Source organism: Phyllobates terribilis, unplaced genomic scaffold, assembly GCF_046119375.1.
Source record: "Phyllobates terribilis strain yellow unplaced genomic scaffold, ASM4611937v1 Scaffold_2__4_contigs__length_985480577, whole genome shotgun sequence".
Classification (NCBI taxonomy): Eukaryota; Metazoa; Chordata; class Amphibia; order Anura; family Dendrobatidae; genus Phyllobates; species Phyllobates terribilis.
Window position 1 is genome coordinate 801381950 of NW_027362762.1, and position 18684 is coordinate 801400633.

The following is an 18684-nucleotide window of genomic DNA, read 5'->3' on the forward strand; positions in this document are numbered from 1 at the left end:
CTTTTTTAAATAGAGATATTTGCGGCTGAACAGTGAGCGACACACTCAAACTGCTTTTTTTTTAGATACCAAAGGCCCAAAACTGGATAGTACAGCGATTTGACCCGTGGAACTGCGAAACCACACTGGGATGTCGGGCCTACACAAGACTATTTTCAACAGATATATTTTTGTGTCACAACAGTCAGGAGACACTACTGTTTTTCTTTATGGAAAAAACTACCAAAAGCTGAATAATAGAGATTTTTTACCGTGGGATGGCAAAACCACAGTTATTGTTTACTGGGGTATACCACACTTTTTTAAATAGAGATATTTGCGGCTGAACAGTGAGCGACACACTCAAACTGCTTTTTTTTTACATACCAAAGGCCCAGAACTGGATAGTACAGCGATTTGACCCGTGGAACTGCGAAACCAAACTGGGATGTCGGGCCTACACAAGACTATTTTCAACAGATATATTTTTGTGTCACAACAGTCAGGAGACACTACTGTTTTTCTTTACGGAAAAAACTACCAAAAGTTGAATAATAGAGATTTTTTACCGTGGGATGACAAAACCACAGTTATTGTTTACTGGGGTATACCACACTTTTTTAAATAGAGATATTTGCGGCTGAACAGTGAGCGACACACTCAAACTGCTTTTTTTTTAGATACCAAAGGCCCAAAACTGGATAGTACAGCGATTTGACCCGTGGAACTGCGAAACCACACTGGGATGTCGGGCCTACACAAGACTATTTTCAACAGATATATTTTTGTGTCACAACAGTCAGGAGACACTACTGTTTTTCTTTGCGGAAAAAATACCAAAAGCTGAATAATAGAGATTTTTTACCGTGGGATGGCAAAACCACAGTTATTCTTTACTGGGGTATACCACACTTTTTTAAATAGAGATATTTGCGGCTGAACAGTGAGCGACACACTCAAACTGCTTTTTTTTAGATACCAAAGGCCCAAAACTGGATAGTACAGCGATTTTACCCGTGGAACTGCGAAACCACACTATGATGTCGGGCCTACACAAGACTATTTTCAACAGATATATTTTTGTGTCACAACAGTCAGGAGACACTACTGTTTTTCTTTACGGAAAAAACTACCAAAAGCTGAATAATAGAGATTTTTTACCATGGGATGGCAAAACCACAGTTATTGTTTACTGGGGTATACCACACTTTTTTAAATAGAGATATTTGCGGCTGAACAGTGAGCGACACACTCAAACTGCTTTTTTTTAGATACCAAAGGCCCAAAACTGGATAGTACAGCGATTTGACCCGTGGAACTGCGAAACCACACTGGGATGTCGGGCCTACACAAGACTATTTTCAACAGGTATATTTTTGTGTCACAACAGTCAGGAGACACTACTGTTTTTCTTTACGGAAAAAACTACCAAAAGCTTAATAATAGAGATTTTTAACCGTGGGATGGCAAAACCACAGTTATTGTTTACTGGGGTATACCACACTTTTTTAAATAGAGATATTTGCGGCTGAACAGTGAGCGACACACTCAAACTGCTTTTTTTTTAGATACCAAAGGCCCAAAACTGGATAGTACAGCGATTTGACCCGTGGAATTTCGAAACCACACTGGGATGTCGGGCCTACACAAGACTATTTTCAACAGATATATTTTTGTGTCACAACAGTCAGGAGACACTACTGTTTTTCTTTATGGAAAAAACTACCAAAAGCTGAATAATAGAGATTTTTTACCGTGGGATGGCAAAACCACAGTTATTGTTTACTGGGGTATACCACACTTTTTTAAATAGAGATATTTGCAGTTGAACAGTGAGCGACACACTCAAACTGCTTTTTTTTTAGATACCAAAGGCCCAAAACTGGATAGTACAGCGATTTGACCAGTGGAACTGCGAAACCACACTGGGATGTCGGGCCTACACAAGACTATTTTCAACAGATATATTTTTGTGTCACAACAGTCAGGAGACACTACTGTTTTTCTTTACGGAAAAAAGTACCAAAAGCTGAATAATAGAGATTTTTTACCGTGGGATGGCAAAACCACAGTTATTGTTTACTGGGGTATACCACACTTTTTTAAATAGAGATATTTGCGGCTGAACAGTGAGCGACACACTCAAACTGCTTTTTTTTAGATACCAAAGGCTCAAAACTGGATAGTACAGCGATTTGACCCGTGGAACTGCGAAACCACACTGGGATGTCGGGCCTACACAAGACTATTTTCAACAGGTATATTTTTGTGTCACAACAGTCAGGAGACACTACTGTTTTTCTTTACGGAAAAAACTACCAAAAGCTTAATAATAGAGATTTTTTACCGTGGGATGGCAAAACCACAGTTATTGTTTACTGGGGTATACCACACTTTTTTAAATAGAGATATTTGCGGCTGAACAGTGAGCGACACACTCAAACTGCTTTTTTTTTAGATACCAAAGGCCCAAAACTGGATAGTACAGCGATTTGACCCGTGGAATTTCGAAACCACACTGGGATGTCGGGCCTACACAAGACTATTTTCAACAGATATATTTTTGTGTCACAACAGTCAGGAGACACTACTGTTTTTCTTTATGGAAAAAACTACCAAAAGCTGAATAATAGAGATTTTTTACCGTGGGATGGCAAAACCACAGTTATTGTTTACTGGGGTATACCACACTTTTTTAAATAGAGATATTTGCGGTTGAACAGTGAGCGACACACTCAAACTGCTTTTTTTTTACATACCAAAGGCCCAAAACTGGATAGTACAGCGATTTGACCCGTGGAACTGCGAAACCACACTGGGATGTCGGGCCTACACAAGACTATTTTCAACAGATATATTTTTGTGTCACAACAGTCAGGAGACACTACTGTTTTTCTTTACGAAAAAAAACTACCAAAAGCTGAATAATAGAGATTTTTTTACCGTGGGATGGCAAAACCACAGTTATTGTTTACTGGGGTATACCACACTTTTTTAAATAGAGATATTTGCGGCTGAACAGTGAGCGACACACTCAAACTGCTTTTTTTTTAGATACCAAAGGCCCAAAACTGGATAGTACAGCGATTTGACCCGTGGAACTGCGAAACCACACTGGGATGTCAGGCCTACACAAAACTATTTTCAACAGATATATTTTTGTGTCACAACAGTCAGGAGACACTACTGTTTTTCTTTACGGAAAAAACTACCAAAAGCTGAATAATAGAGATTTTTACTGTGGGATGGCAAAACCACAGTTATTGTTTACTGGGGTATACCACACTTTTTTAAATAGAGATATTTGCAGCTGAACAGTGAGCGACACACTCAAACTGCTTTTTTTTTAGATACCAAAGGCCCAAAACTGGATAGTACAGCGATTTGACCAGTGGAACTGCGAAACCACACTGGGATGTCGGGCCTACACAAGACTATTTTCAACAGATATATTTTTGTGTCACAACAGTCAGGAGACACTACTGTTTTTCTTTACGGAAAAAACTACCAAAACATGAATAATAGAGATTTTTTACCGTGGGATGGCAAAACCACTGTTATTGTTTACTGGGGTATACCACACTTTTTTAAATAGAGATATTTGCGGCTGAACAGTGAGCGACACACTCAAACTGCTTTTTTTTAAGATACCAAAGGCCCAAAACTGGATAGTACAGCGATTTGACCCGTGGAACTGCGAAACCACACTGGGATGTCGGGCCTACACAAGACTATTTTCAACAGATATATTTTTGTGTCACAACAGTCAGGAGACACTACTCTTTTTCTTTACGGAAAAAACTACCAAAAGCTGAATAATAGAGATTTTTTACCGTGGGATGGCAAAACCACAGTTATTGTTTACTGGGGTATACCACACTTTTTTAAATAGAGATATTTGCGGCTGAACAGTGAGCGACACACTCAAACTGCTTTTTTTTAGATACCAAAGGCTCAAAACAGGATAGTACAGCGATTTGACCCGTGGAACTGCGAAACCACACTGGGATGTCGGGCCTACACAAGACTATTTTCAACAGATATATTTTTGTGTCACAACAGTCAGGAGACACTACTGTTTTTCTTTGCGGAAAAAATTACCAAAAGCTTAATAATAGAGATTTTTTACCGTGGGATGGCAAAACTACAGTTATTGTTTACTGGGGTATACCACACTTTTTTAAATAGAGATATTTGCGGCTGAACAGTGAGCGACACACTCAAACTGCTTTTTTTTTAGATACCAAAGGCCCAAAACTGGATAGTACAGTGATTTGACCCGTGGAACTGCGAAACCACACTGGGATGTCGGGCCTACACAAGACTATTTTCAACAGATATATTTTTGTGTCACAACAGTCAGGAGACACTACTGTTTTTCTTTATGGAAAAAACTACCAAAAGCTGAATAATAGAGATTTTTTACCGTGGGATGGCAAAACCACAGTTATTGTTTACTGGGGTATACCACACTTTTTTAAATAGAGATATTTGCGGCTGAACAGTGAGCGACACACTCAAACTGCTTTTTTTTTACATACCAAAGGCCCAAAACTGGATAGTACAGCGATTTGACCCGTGGAACTGTGAAACCACACTGGGATGTCGGGCCTACACAAGACTATTTTCAACAGATATATTTTTGTGTCACAACAGTCAGGAGACACTACTGTTTTTCTTTACGGAAAAAACTACCAAAAGTTGAATAAAAGAGATTTTTTACCATGGGATGGCAAAACCACAGTTATTGTTTACTGGGGTATATCACACTTTTTTAAATAGAGATATTTGCGGCTGAACAGTGAGCGACACACTCAAACTGCTTTTTTTTTAGATACCAAAGGCCCAAAACTGGATAGTACAGCGATTTGACCCGTGGAACTGCGAAACCACACTGGGATGTCGGGCCTACACAAGACTATTTTCAACAGATATATTTTTGTGTCACAACAGTCAGGAGACACTACTGTTTTTCTTTACGGAAAAAAGTACCAAAAGCTGAATAATAGAGATTTTTTACCGTGGGATGGCAAAACCACAGTTATTGTTTACTGGGGTATACCACACTTTTTTAAATAGAGATATTTGCGGCTGAACAGTGAGCGACACACTCAAACTGCTTTTTTTTAGATACCAAAGGCTCAAAACTGGATAGTACAGCGATTTGACCCGTGGAACTGCGAAACCACACTGGGATGTCGGGCCTACACAAGACTATTTTCAACAGGTATATTTTTGTGTCACAACAGTCAGGAGACACTACTGTTTTTCTTTACGGAAAAAACTACCAAAAGCTTAATAATAGAGATTTTTTACCGTGGGATGGCAAAACCACAGTTATTGTTTACTGGGGTATACCACACTTTTTTAAATAGAGATATTTGCGGCTGAACAGTGAGCGACACACTCAAACTGCTTTTTTTTTAGATACCAAAGGCCCAAAACTGGATAGTACAGCGATTTGACCCGTGGAATTTCGAAACCACACTGGGATGTCGGGCCTACACAAGACTATTTTCAACAGATATATTTTTGTGTCACAACAGTCAGGAGACACTACTGTTTTTCTTTATGGAAAAAACTACCAAAAGCTGAATAATAGAGATTTTTTACCGTGGGATGGCAAAACCACAGTTATTGTTTACTGGGGTATACCACACTTTTTTAAATAGAGATATTTGCGGTTGAACAGTGAGCGACACACTCAAACTGCTTTTTTTTTACATACCAAAGGCCCAAAACTGGATAGTACAGCGATTTGACCCGTGGAACTGCGAAACCACACTGGGATGTCGGGCCTACACAAGACTATTTTCAACAGATATATTTTTGTGTCACAACAGTCAGGAGACACTACTGTTTTTCTTTACGAAAAAAAACTACCAAAAGCTGAATAATAGAGATTTTTTTACCGTGGGATGGCAAAACCACAGTTATTGTTTACTGGGGTATACCACACTTTTTTAAATAGAGATATTTGCGGCTGAACAGTGAGCGACACACTCAAACTGCTTTTTTTTTAGATACCAAAGGCCCAAAACTGGATAGTACAGCGATTTGACCCGTGGAACTGCGAAACCACACTGGGATGTCAGGCCTACACAAAACTATTTTCAACAGATATATTTTTGTGTCACAACAGTCAGGAGACACTACTGTTTTTCTTTACGGAAAAAACTACCAAAAGCTGAATAATAGAGATTTTTACTGTGGGATGGCAAAACCACAGTTATTGTTTACTGGGGTATACCACACTTTTTTAAATAGAGATATTTGCGGCTGAACAGTGAGCGACACACTCAAACTGCTTTTTTTTAAGATACCAAAGGCCCAAAACTGGATAGTACAGCGATTTGACCCGTGGAACTGCGAAACCACACTGGGATGTCGGGCCTACACAAGACTATTTTCAACAGATATATTTTTGTGTCACAACAGTCAGGAGACACTACTCTTTTTCTTTACGGAAAAAACTACCAAAAGCTGAATAATAGAGATTTTTTACCGTGGGATGGCAAAACCACAGTTATTGTTTACTGGGGTATACCACACTTTTTTAAATAGAGATATTTGCGGCTGAACAGTGAGCGACACACTCAAACTGCTTTTTTTTAGATACCAAAGGCTCAAAACTGGATAGTACAGCGATTTGACCCGTGGAACTGCGAAACCACACTGGGATGTCGGGCCTACACAAGACTATTTTCAACAGATATATTTTTGTGTCACAACAGTCAGGAGACACTACTGTTTTTCTTTGCGGAAAAAATTACCAAAAGCTTAATAATAGAGATTTTTTACCGTGGGATGGCAAAACTACAGTTATTGTTTACTGGGGTATACCACACTTTTTTAAATAGAGATATTTGCGGCTGAACAGTGAGCGACACACTCAAACTGCTTTTTTTTTAGATACCAAAGGCCCAAAACTGGATAGTACAGTGATTTGACCCGTGGAACTGCGAAACCACACTGGGATGTCGGGCCTACACAAGACTATTTTCAACAGATATATTTTTGTGTCACAACAGTCAGGAGACACTACTGTTTTTCTTTATGGAAAAAACTACCAAAAGCTGAATAATAGAGATTTTTTACCGTGGGATGGCAAAACCACAGTTATTGTTTACTGGGGTATACCACACTTTTTTAAATAGAGATATTTGCGGCTGAACAGTGAGCGACACACTCAAACTGCTTTTTTTTTACATACCAAAGGCCCAAAACTGGATAGTACAGCGATTTGACCCGTGGAACTGTGAAACCACACTGGGATGTCGGGCCTACACAAGACTATTTTCAACAGATATATTTTTGTGTCACAACAGTCAGGAGACACTACTGTTTTTCTTTACGGAAAAAACTACCAAAAGTTGAATAATAGAGATTTTTTACCATGGGATGGCAAAACCACAGTTATTGTTTACTGGGGTATATCACACTTTTTTAAATAGAGATATTTGCGGCTGAACAGTGAGCGACACACTCAAACTGCTTTTTTTTTAGATACCAAAGGCCCAAAACTGGATAGTACAGCGATTTGACCCGTGGAACTGCGAAACCACACTGGGATGTCGGGCCTACACAAGACTATTTTCAACAGATATATTTTTGTGTCACAACAGTCAGGAGACACTACTGTTTTTCTTTGCGGAAAAAACTACCAAAAGCTGAATAATAGAGATTTTTTACCGTGGGATGGCAAAACCACAGTTATTCTTTACTGGGGTATACCACACTTTTTTAAATAGAGATATTTGCGGCTGAACAGTGAGCGACACACTCAAACTGCTTTTTTTTTAGATACCAAAGGCCCAAAACTGGATAGTACAGCGATTTTACCCGTGGAACTGCGAAACCACACTATGATGTCGGGCCTACACAAGACTATTTTCAACAGATATATTTTTGTGTCACAACAGTCAGGAGACACTACTGTTTTTCTTTACGGAAAAAACTACCAAAAGCTGAATAATAGAGATTTTTTACCGTGGGATGGCAAAACCACAGTTATTGTTTACTGGGGTATACCACAATTTTTTAAATAGAGATATTTGCGGCTGAACAGTGAGCGACACACTCAAACTGCTTTTTTTTTAGATACCAAAGGCCCAAAACTGGATAGTACAGCGATTTGACCCGTGGAACTGCGAAACCACACTGGGATGTCGGGCCTACACAAGACTATTTTCAACAGATATATTTTTGTGTCATAACAGTCAGGAGACACTACTGTTTTTCTTTACGGAAAAAACTACCAAAAGCTTAATAATAGAGATTTTTAACCGTGGGATGGCAAAACCACAGTTATTGTTTACTGGGGTATACCACACTTTTTTAAATAGAGATATTTGCGGCTGAACAGTGAGCGACACACTCAAACTGCTTTTTTTTTAGATACCAAAGGCCCAAAACTGGATAGTACAGCGATTTGACCCGTGGAACTGCGAAACCACCTTGGGATGTCGGGCCTACACAAGACTATTTTCAACAGATATATTTTTGTGTCACAACAGTCAGGAGACATTACTGTTTTTCTTTATGGAAAAAAACTACCAAAAGCTGAATAATATAGATTTTTTACCGTGGGATGGCAAAACCACAGTTATTGTTTACTGGGGTATACCACACTTTTTTAAATAGAGATATTTGCGGTTGAACAGTGAGCGACACACTCAAACTGCTTTTTTTTTTACATACCAAAGGACCAAAACTGGATAGTACAGCGATTTGACCAGTGGAACTGCGAAACCACACTGGGATGTCGGGCCTACACAAGACTATTTCAACAGATATATTTTTGTGTCACAACAGTCAGGAGACACTACTGTTTTTCTTTACGGAAAAAACTACCAAAAGCTGAATAATAGAGATTTTTTACCGTGGGATGGCAAAACCACAGTTATTGTTTACTGGGGTATACCACACTTTTTTAAATAGAGATATTTGCAGCTGAACAGTGAGCGACACACTCAAACTGCTTTTTTTTAGATACCAAAGGCCCAAAACTGGATAGTACAGCGATTTGACCCGTGGAACTGCGAAACCACACTGGGATGTCGGGCCTACACAAGACTATTTTCAACAGATATATTTTTGTGTCACAACAGTCAGGAGACACTACTGTTTTTCTTTACGGAAAAAACTACCAAAACCTGAATAATAGAGATTTTTTACTGTGGGATGGCAAAACCACAGTTATTGTTTACTGGGGTATACCACACTTTTTTAAATAGAGATATTTGCGGCTGAACAGTGAGCGACACACTCAAACTGTTTTTTTTTTTAGATACAAATGGCCCAATACTGGATAGTACAGCGATTTGACCCGTGGAACTGCGAAACCACACTGGGATGTCGGGCCTACACAAGACTATTTTCAACAGATATATTTTTGTGTCACAACAGTCAGGAGACACTACTGTTTTTCTTTACGGAAAAAACTACCAAAAGCTGAATAAAAGAGATTTTTACCGTGGGATGGCAAAACCACAGTTATTGTTTACTGGGGTATACCACACTTTTTTTAAATAGAGATATTTGCGGCTGAAAAGTGAGCGACACACTCAAACTGCTTTTTTTTTAGATACCAAAGGCCCAAAACTGGATAGTACAGCGATTTGACCCGTGGAACTGCGAAACCACACTGGGATGTCGGGCCTACACAAGACTATTTTCAACAGATATATTTTTGTGTCACAACAGTCAGGAGACACTACTGTTTTTCTTTACGGAAAAAACTACCAAAAGCTGAATAATAGAGATTTTTTACCGTGGGATGGCAAAACCACAGTTATTGTTTACTGGGGTATACCACACTTTTTTAAATAGAGATATTTGTGGCTGAACAGTGAGCGACACACTCAAACTGCTTTTTTTTTAGATACCAAAGGCCCAAAACTGGATAATACAGCGATTTGACCCGTGGAACTGCGAAACCACACTGGGATGTCGGGCCTACACAAGACTATTTTCAACAGATATATTTTTGTGTCACAACAGTCAGGAGACACTACTGTTTTTCTTTACGGAAAAAACTACCAAAAGCTGAATAATAGAGATTTTTTACCGTGGGATGGCAAAACCACAGTTATTGTTTACTGGGGTATACCACACTTTTTTAAATAGAGATATTTGCGGCTGAACAGTGAGCGACACACTCAAACTGCTTTTTTTTTAGATACCAAAGGCCCAAAACTGGATAATACAGCGATTTGACCCGTGGAACTGCGAAACCACACTGGGATGTCGGGCCTACACAAGACTATTTTCAACAGATATATTTTTGTGTCACAACAGTCAGGAGACACTACTGTTTTTCTTTACGGAAAAAACTACCAAAAGTTGAATAATAGAGATTTTTTACCGTGGGATGGCAAAACCACAGTTATTGTTTACTGGGGTATACCACACTTTTTTAAATAGAGATATTTGCAGCTGAACAGTGAGCGACACACTCAAACTGCTTTTTTTTAGATACCAAAGGCCCAAAACTGGATAGTACAGCGATTTGACCCGTGGAACTGCAAAACCACACTGGGATGTCGGGCCTACACAAGACTATTTTCAACAGATATATTTTTGTGTCACAACAGTCAGGAGACACTACTGTTTTTCTTTGCGGAAAAAACTACCAAAACCTGAATAATAGAGATTTTTTACCGTGGGATGGCAAAACCACAGTTATTGTTTACTGGGGTATACCACACTTTTTTAAATAGAGATATTTGCGGCTGAACAGTGAGCGACACACTCAAACTGCTTTTTTTTTAGATACCAAAGGCCCAAAACTGGATAGTACAGCGATTTGACCCGTGGAACTGCGAAACCACACTGGGATGTCGGGCCTACACAAGACTATTTCAACAGATATATTTTTGTGTCACAACAGTCAGGAGACACTACTGTTTTTCTTTTCGGAAAAAACTACCAAAAGCTGAATAATAGAGATTTTTTACCGTGGGATGGCAAAACCACAGTTATTGTTTACTGGGGTATACCACACTTTTTTAAATAGAGATATTTGCAGCTGAACAGTGAGCGACACACTCAAACTGCTTTTTTTTAGATACCAAAGGCCCAAAACTGGATAGTACAGCGATTTGACCCGTGGAACTACGAAACCACACTGGGATGTCGGGCCTACACAAGACTATTTTCAACAGATATATTTTTGTGTCACAACAGTCAGGAGACACTACTGTTTTTCTTTACGGAAAAAACTACCAAAAGCTAAATAATAGAGATTTTTTACCGTGGGATGGCAAAACCACAGTTATTGTTTACTGGGGTATACCACACTTTTTTAAATAGAGATATTTGCGGCTGAACAGTGAGCGACACACTCAAACTGCTTTTTTTTAGATACCAAAGGCCCAAAACTGGATAGTACAGCGATTTGACCCGTGGAACTGCGAAACCACACTGGGATGTCGGGCCTACACAAGACTATTTTCAACAGATATATTTTTGTGTCACAACAGTCAGGAGACACTACTGTTTTTCTTTACGGAAAAAACTACCAAAAGCTGAATAATAGAGATTTTTTACCGTGGGATGGCAAAACCACAGTTATTGTTTACTGGGGTATACCACACTTTTTTAAATAGAGATATTTGCGGCTGAACAGTGAGCGACACACTCAAACTGGTTTTTTTTAGATACCAAAGGCCCAAAACTGGATAGTACAGCGATTTGACCCGTGGAACTGCGAAACCACACTGGGATGTCGGGCCTACACAAGACTATTTTCAACAGATATATTTTTGTGTCACAACAGTCAGGAGACACTACTGTTTTTCTTTACGGAAAAAACTACCAAAACCTGAATAATAGAGATTTTTTACCGTGGGATGGCAAAACCACAGTTATTGTTTACTGGGGTATACCACACTTTTTTAAATAGAGATATTTGCGGCTGAACAGTGAGCGACACACTCAAACTGTTTTTTTTTTTAGATACAAATAGCCCAATACTGGATAGTACAGCGATTTGACCCGTGGAACTGCGAAACCACACTGGGATGTCGGGCCTACAGAAGACTATTTTCAACAGATATATTTTTGTGTCACAACAGTCAGGAGACACTACTGTTTTTCTTTATGGAAAAAACTACCAAAAGCTGAATAATAGAGATTTTTTACCGTGGGATGGCAAAACCACAGTTATTGTTTACTGGGGTATACCACACTTTTTTAAATAGAGATATTTGCGGCTGAACAGTGAGCGACACACTCAAACTGCTTTTTTTTTAGATACCAAAGGCCCAAAACTGGATAGTACAGCGATTTGACCCGTGGAACTGCGAAACCACACTGGGATGTAGGGCCTACACAAGACTATTTTCAACAGATATATTTATGTGTCACAACAGTCAGGAGACACTACTGTTTTTCTTTACGGAAAAAACTACCAAAAGCTGAATAATAGAGATTTTTTACCGTAGGATGGCAAAACCACAGTTATTGTTTACTGGGGTATACCACACTTTTTTAAATAGAGATATTTGTGGCTGAACAGTGAGCGACACACTCAAACTGCTTTTTTTTAGATACCAAAGGCCCAAAACTGGATAGTACAGCGATTTGACCCGTGGAACTGCGAAACCACACTGGGATGTCGGGCCTACACAAGACTATTTTCAACAGATATATTTTTGTGTCACAACAGACAGGAGACACTACTGTTTTTCTTTACGGAAAAAACTACCAAAACCTGAATAAGATTTTTTACCGTGGGATGGCAAAACCACAGTTATTGTTTACTGGGGTATACCACACTTTTTTAAATAGAGATATTTGCGGCTGAACAGTGAGCGACACACTCAAACTGTTTTTTTTTTTAGATACAAATGGCCCAATACTGGATAGTACAGCGATTTGACCCGTGGAACTGCGAAACCACACTGGGATGTCGGGCCTACACAAGACTATTTTCAACAGATATATTTTTGTGTCACAACAGTCAGGAGACACTACTGTTTTTCTTTACGGAAAAAACTACCAAAAGCTGAATAAAAGAGATTTTTACCGTGGGATGGCAAAACCACAGTTATTGTTTACTGGGGTATACCACACTTTTTTTAAATAGAGATATTTGCGGCTGAAAAGTGAGCGACACACTCAAACTGCTTTTTTTTTAGATACCAAAGGCCCAAAACTGGATAGTACAGCGATTTGACCCGTGGAACTGCGAAACCACACTGGGATGTCGGGCCTACACAAGACTATTTTCAACAGATATATTTTTGTGTCACAACAGTCAGGAGACACTACTGTTTTTCTTTACGGAAAAAACTACCAAAAGCTGAATAATAGAGATTTTTTACCGTGGGATGGCAAAACCACAGTTATTGTTTACTGGGGTATACCACACTTTTTTAAATAGAGATATTTGTGGCTGAACAGTGAGCGACACACTCAAACTGCTTTTTTTTTAGATACCAAAGGCCCAAAACTGGATAATACAGCGATTTGACCCGTGGAACTGCGAAACCACACTGGGATGTCGGGCCTACACAAGACTATTTTCAACAGATATATTTTTGTGTCACAACAGTCAGGAGACACTACTGTTTTTCTTTACGGAAAAAACTACCAAAAGCTGAATAATAGAGATTTTTTACCGTGGGATGGCAAAACCACAGTTATTGTTTACTGGGGTATACCACACTTTTTTAAATAGAGATATTTGCGGCTGAACAGTGAGCGACACACTCAAACTGCTTTTTTTTTAGATACCAAAGGCCCAAAACTGGATAATACAGCGATTTGACCCGTGGAACTGCGAAACCACACTGGGATGTCGGGCCTACACAAGACTATTTTCAACAGATATATTTTTGTGTCACAACAGTCAGGAGACACTACTGTTTTTCTTTACGGAAAAAACTACCAAAAGTTGAATAATAGAGATTTTTTACCGTGGGATGGCAAAACCACAGTTATTGTTTACTGGGGTATACCACACTTTTTTAAATAGAGATATTTGCAGCTGAACAGTGAGCGACACACTCAAACTGCTTTTTTTTAGATACCAAAGGCCCAAAACTGGATAGTACAGCGATTTGACCCGTGGAACTGCAAAACCACACTGGGATGTCGGGCCTACACAAGACTATTTTCAACAGATATATTTTTGTGTCACAACAGTCAGGAGACACTACTGTTTTTCTTTGCGGAAAAAACTACCAAAACCTGAATAATAGAGATTTTTTACCGTGGGATGGCAAAACCACAGTTATTGTTTACTGGGGTATACCACACTTTTTTAAATAGAGATATTTGCGGCTGAACAGTGAGCGACACACTCAAACTGCTTTTTTTTTAGATACCAAAGGCCCAAAACTGGATAGTACAGCGATTTGACCCGTGGAACTGCGAAACCACACTGGGATGTCGGGCCTACACAAGACTATTTCAACAGATATATTTTTGTGTCACAACAGTCAGGAGACACTACTGTTTTTCTTTTCGGAAAAAACTACCAAAAGCTGAATAATAGAGATTTTTTACCGTGGGATGGCAAAACCACAGTTATTGTTTACTGGGGTATACCACACTTTTTTAAATAGAGATATTTGCAGCTGAACAGTGAGCGACACACTCAAACTGCTTTTTTTTAGATACCAAAGGCCCAAAACTGGATAGTACAGCGATTTGACCCGTGGAACTACGAAACCACACTGGGATGTCGGGCCTACACAAGACTATTTTCAACAGATATATTTTTGTGTCACAACAGTCAGGAGACACTACTGTTTTTCTTTACGGAAAAAACTACCAAAAGCTAAATAATAGAGATTTTTTACCGTGGGATGGCAAAACCACAGTTATTGTTTACTGGGGTATACCACACTTTTTTAAATAGAGATATTTGCGGCTGAACAGTGAGCGACACACTCAAACTGCTTTTTTTTAGATACCAAAGGCCCAAAACTGGATAGTACAGCGATTTGACCCGTGGAACTGCGAAACCACACTGGGATGTCGGGCCTACACAAGACTATTTTCAACAGATATATTTTTGTGTCACAACAGTCAGGAGACACTACTGTTTTTCTTTACGGAAAAAACTACCAAAAGCTGAATAATAGAGATTTTTTACCGTGGGATGGCAAAACCACAGTTATTGTTTACTGGGGTATACCACACTTTTTTAAATAGAGATATTTGCGGCTGAACAGTGAGCGACACACTCAAACTGGTTTTTTTTAGATACCAAAGGCCCAAAACTGGATAGTACAGCGATTTGACCCGTGGAACTGCGAAACCACACTGGGATGTCGGGCCTACACAAGACTATTTTCAACAGATATATTTTTGTGTCACAACAGTCAGGAGACACTACTGTTTTTCTTTACGGAAAAAACTACCAAAACCTGAATAATAGAGATTTTTTACCGTGGGATGGCAAAACCACAGTTATTGTTTACTGGGGTATACCACACTTTTTTAAATAGAGATATTTGCGGCTGAACAGTGAGCGACACACTCAAACTGTTTTTTTTTTTAGATACAAATAGCCCAATACTGGATAGTACAGCGATTTGACCCGTGGAACTGCGAAACCACACTGGGATGTCGGGCCTACAGAAGACTATTTTCAACAGATATATTTTTGTGTCACAACAGTCAGGAGACACTACTGTTTTTCTTTATGGAAAAAACTACCAAAAGCTGAATAATAGAGATTTTTTACCGTGGGATGGCAAAACCACAGTTATTGTTTACTGGGGTATACCACACTTTTTTAAATAGAGATATTTGCGGCTGAACAGTGAGCGACACACTCAAACTGCTTTTTTTTTAGATACCAAAGGCCCAAAACTGGATAGTACAGCGATTTGACCCGTGGAACTGCGAAACCACACTGGGATGTAGGGCCTACACAAGACTATTTTCAACAGATATATTTATGTGTCACAACAGTCAGGAGACACTACTGTTTTTCTTTACGGAAAAAACTACCAAAAGCTGAATAATAGAGATTTTTTACCGTAGGATGGCAAAACCACAGTTATTGTTTACTGGGGTATACCACACTTTTTTAAATAGAGATATTTGTGGCTGAACAGTGAGCGACACACTCAAACTGCTTTTTTTTAGATACCAAAGGCCCAAAACTGGATAGTACAGCGATTTGACCCGTGGAACTGCGAAACCACACTGGGATGTCGGGCCTACACAAGACTATTTTCAACAGATATATTTTTGTGTCACAACAGACAGGAGACACTACTGTTTTTCTTTACGGAAAAAACTACCAAAACCTGAATAAGATTTTTTACCGTGGGATGGCAAAACCACAGTTATTGTTTACTGGGGTATACCACACTTTTTTAAATAGAGATATTTGCGGCTGAACAGTGAGCGACACACTCAAACTGTTTTTTTTTTTAGATACAAATGGCCCAATACTGGATAGTACAGCGATTTGACCCGTGGAACTGCGAAACCACACTGGGATGTCGGGCCTACACAAGACTATTTTCAACAGATATATTTTTGTGTCACAACAGTCAGGAGACACTACTGTTTTTCTTTACGGAAAAAACTACCAAAAGCTGAATAATAGAGATTTTTTACCGTGGGATGGCAAAATCACAGTTATTGTTTACTGGGGTATACCACACTTTTTTAAATAGAGATATTTGCGGCTGAACAGTGAGCGACACACTCAAACTGCTTTTTTTTAGATACCAAAGGCCCAAAACTGGATAGTACAGCGATTTGACCCGTGGAACTGCGAAACCACACTGGGATGTCGGGCCTACACAAGACTATTTTCAACAGATATATTTTTGTGTCACAACAGTCAGGAGACACTACTGTTTTTCTTTACGGAAAAAACTACCAAAACCTGAATAATAGAGATTTTTTACCGTGGAATGGCAAAACCACAGTTATTGTTTACTGGGGTATACCACACTTTTTTAAATAGAGATATTTGCGGCTGAACAGTGAGCGACACACTCAAACTGTTTTTTTTTTTAGATACAAATAGCCCAATACTGGATAGTACAGCGATTTGACCCGTGGAACTGCGAAACCACACTGGGATGTCGGGCCTACAGAAGACTATTTTCAACAGATATATTTTTGTGTCACAACAGTCAGGAGACACTACTGTTTTTCTTTACGGAAAAAACTACCAAAAGCTGAATTATAGAGATTTTTTACCGTGGGATGGCAAAAACACAGTTATTGTTTACTGGGGTATACCACACTTTTTTAAATAGAGATATTTGCGGCTGAACAGTGAGCGACACACTCAAACTTATTTTTTTTAAGATACCAAAGGCCCAAAATTGGAAAGTACAGCGATTTGACCCGTGGAACTGCGAAACCACACTGGGATGTCGGGCCTACACAAGACTATTTTCAACAGATATATTTTTGTGTCACAACAGTCAGGAGACACTACTGTTTTTCTTTACGGAAAAAAATACCAAAAGCTGAATAATAGAGATTTTTTACCGTGGGATGGCAAAACCACAGTTATTGTTTACTGGGGTATACCACACTTTTTTAAATAGAGATATTTGCGGCTGAACAGTGAGCGACACACTCAAACTGCTTTTTTTTTAGATACCAAAGGCCCAAAACTGGATAATACAGCGATTTGACCCGTGGAACTGCGAAGCCACACTGGGATGTCGGGCCTACACAAGACTATTTTCAACAGATATATTTTTGTGTCACAACAGTCAGGAGACACTACTGTTTTTCTTTACGGAAAAAACTACCAAAAGTTGAATAATAGAGATTTTTTACCGTGGGATGGCAAAACCACAGTTATTGTTTACTGGGGTATACCACACTTTTTTAAATAGAGATATTTGCGGCTGAACAGTGAGCGACACACTCAAACTGCTTTTTTTTTAGATACCAAAGGCCCAAAACTGGATAGTACAGCGATTTGACCCGTGGAACTGCGAAACCACACTGGGATGTCGGGCCTACACAAGACTATTTCAACAGATATATTTTTGTGTCACAACAGTCAGGAGACACTACTGTTTTTCTTTACGGAAAAAACTACCAAAAGCTGAATAATAGAGATTTTTTACCGTGGGATGGCAAAACCACAGTTATTGTTTACTGGGGTATACCACACTTTTTTAAATAGAGATATTTGCAGCTGAACAGTGAGCGACACACTCAAACTGCTTTTTTTTAGATACCAAAGGCCCAAAACTGGATAGTACAGCGATTTGACCCGTGGAACTGCGAAACCACACTGGGATGTCGGGCCTACACAAGACTATTTTCAACAGATATATTTTTGTGTCACAACAGTCAGGAGACACTACTGTTTTTCTTTACGGAAAAAACTACCAAAACCTGAATAATAGAGATTTTTTACCGTGGGATGGCAAAACCACAGTTATTGTTTACTGGGGTATACCACACTTTTTTAAATAGAGATATTTGCGGCTGAACAGTGAGCGACACACTCAAACTGTTTTTTTTTTTAGATACAAATGGCCCAATACTGGATAGTACAGCGATTTGACCCGTGGAACTGCGAAACCACACTGGGATGTCGGGCCTACACAAGACTATTTTCAACAGATATATTTTTGTGTCACAACAGTCAGGAGACACTACTGTTTTTCTTTACGGAAAAAACTACCAAAAGCTGAATAATAGAGATTTTTTACCGTGGGATGGCAAAACCACAGTTATTGTTTACTGGGGTAT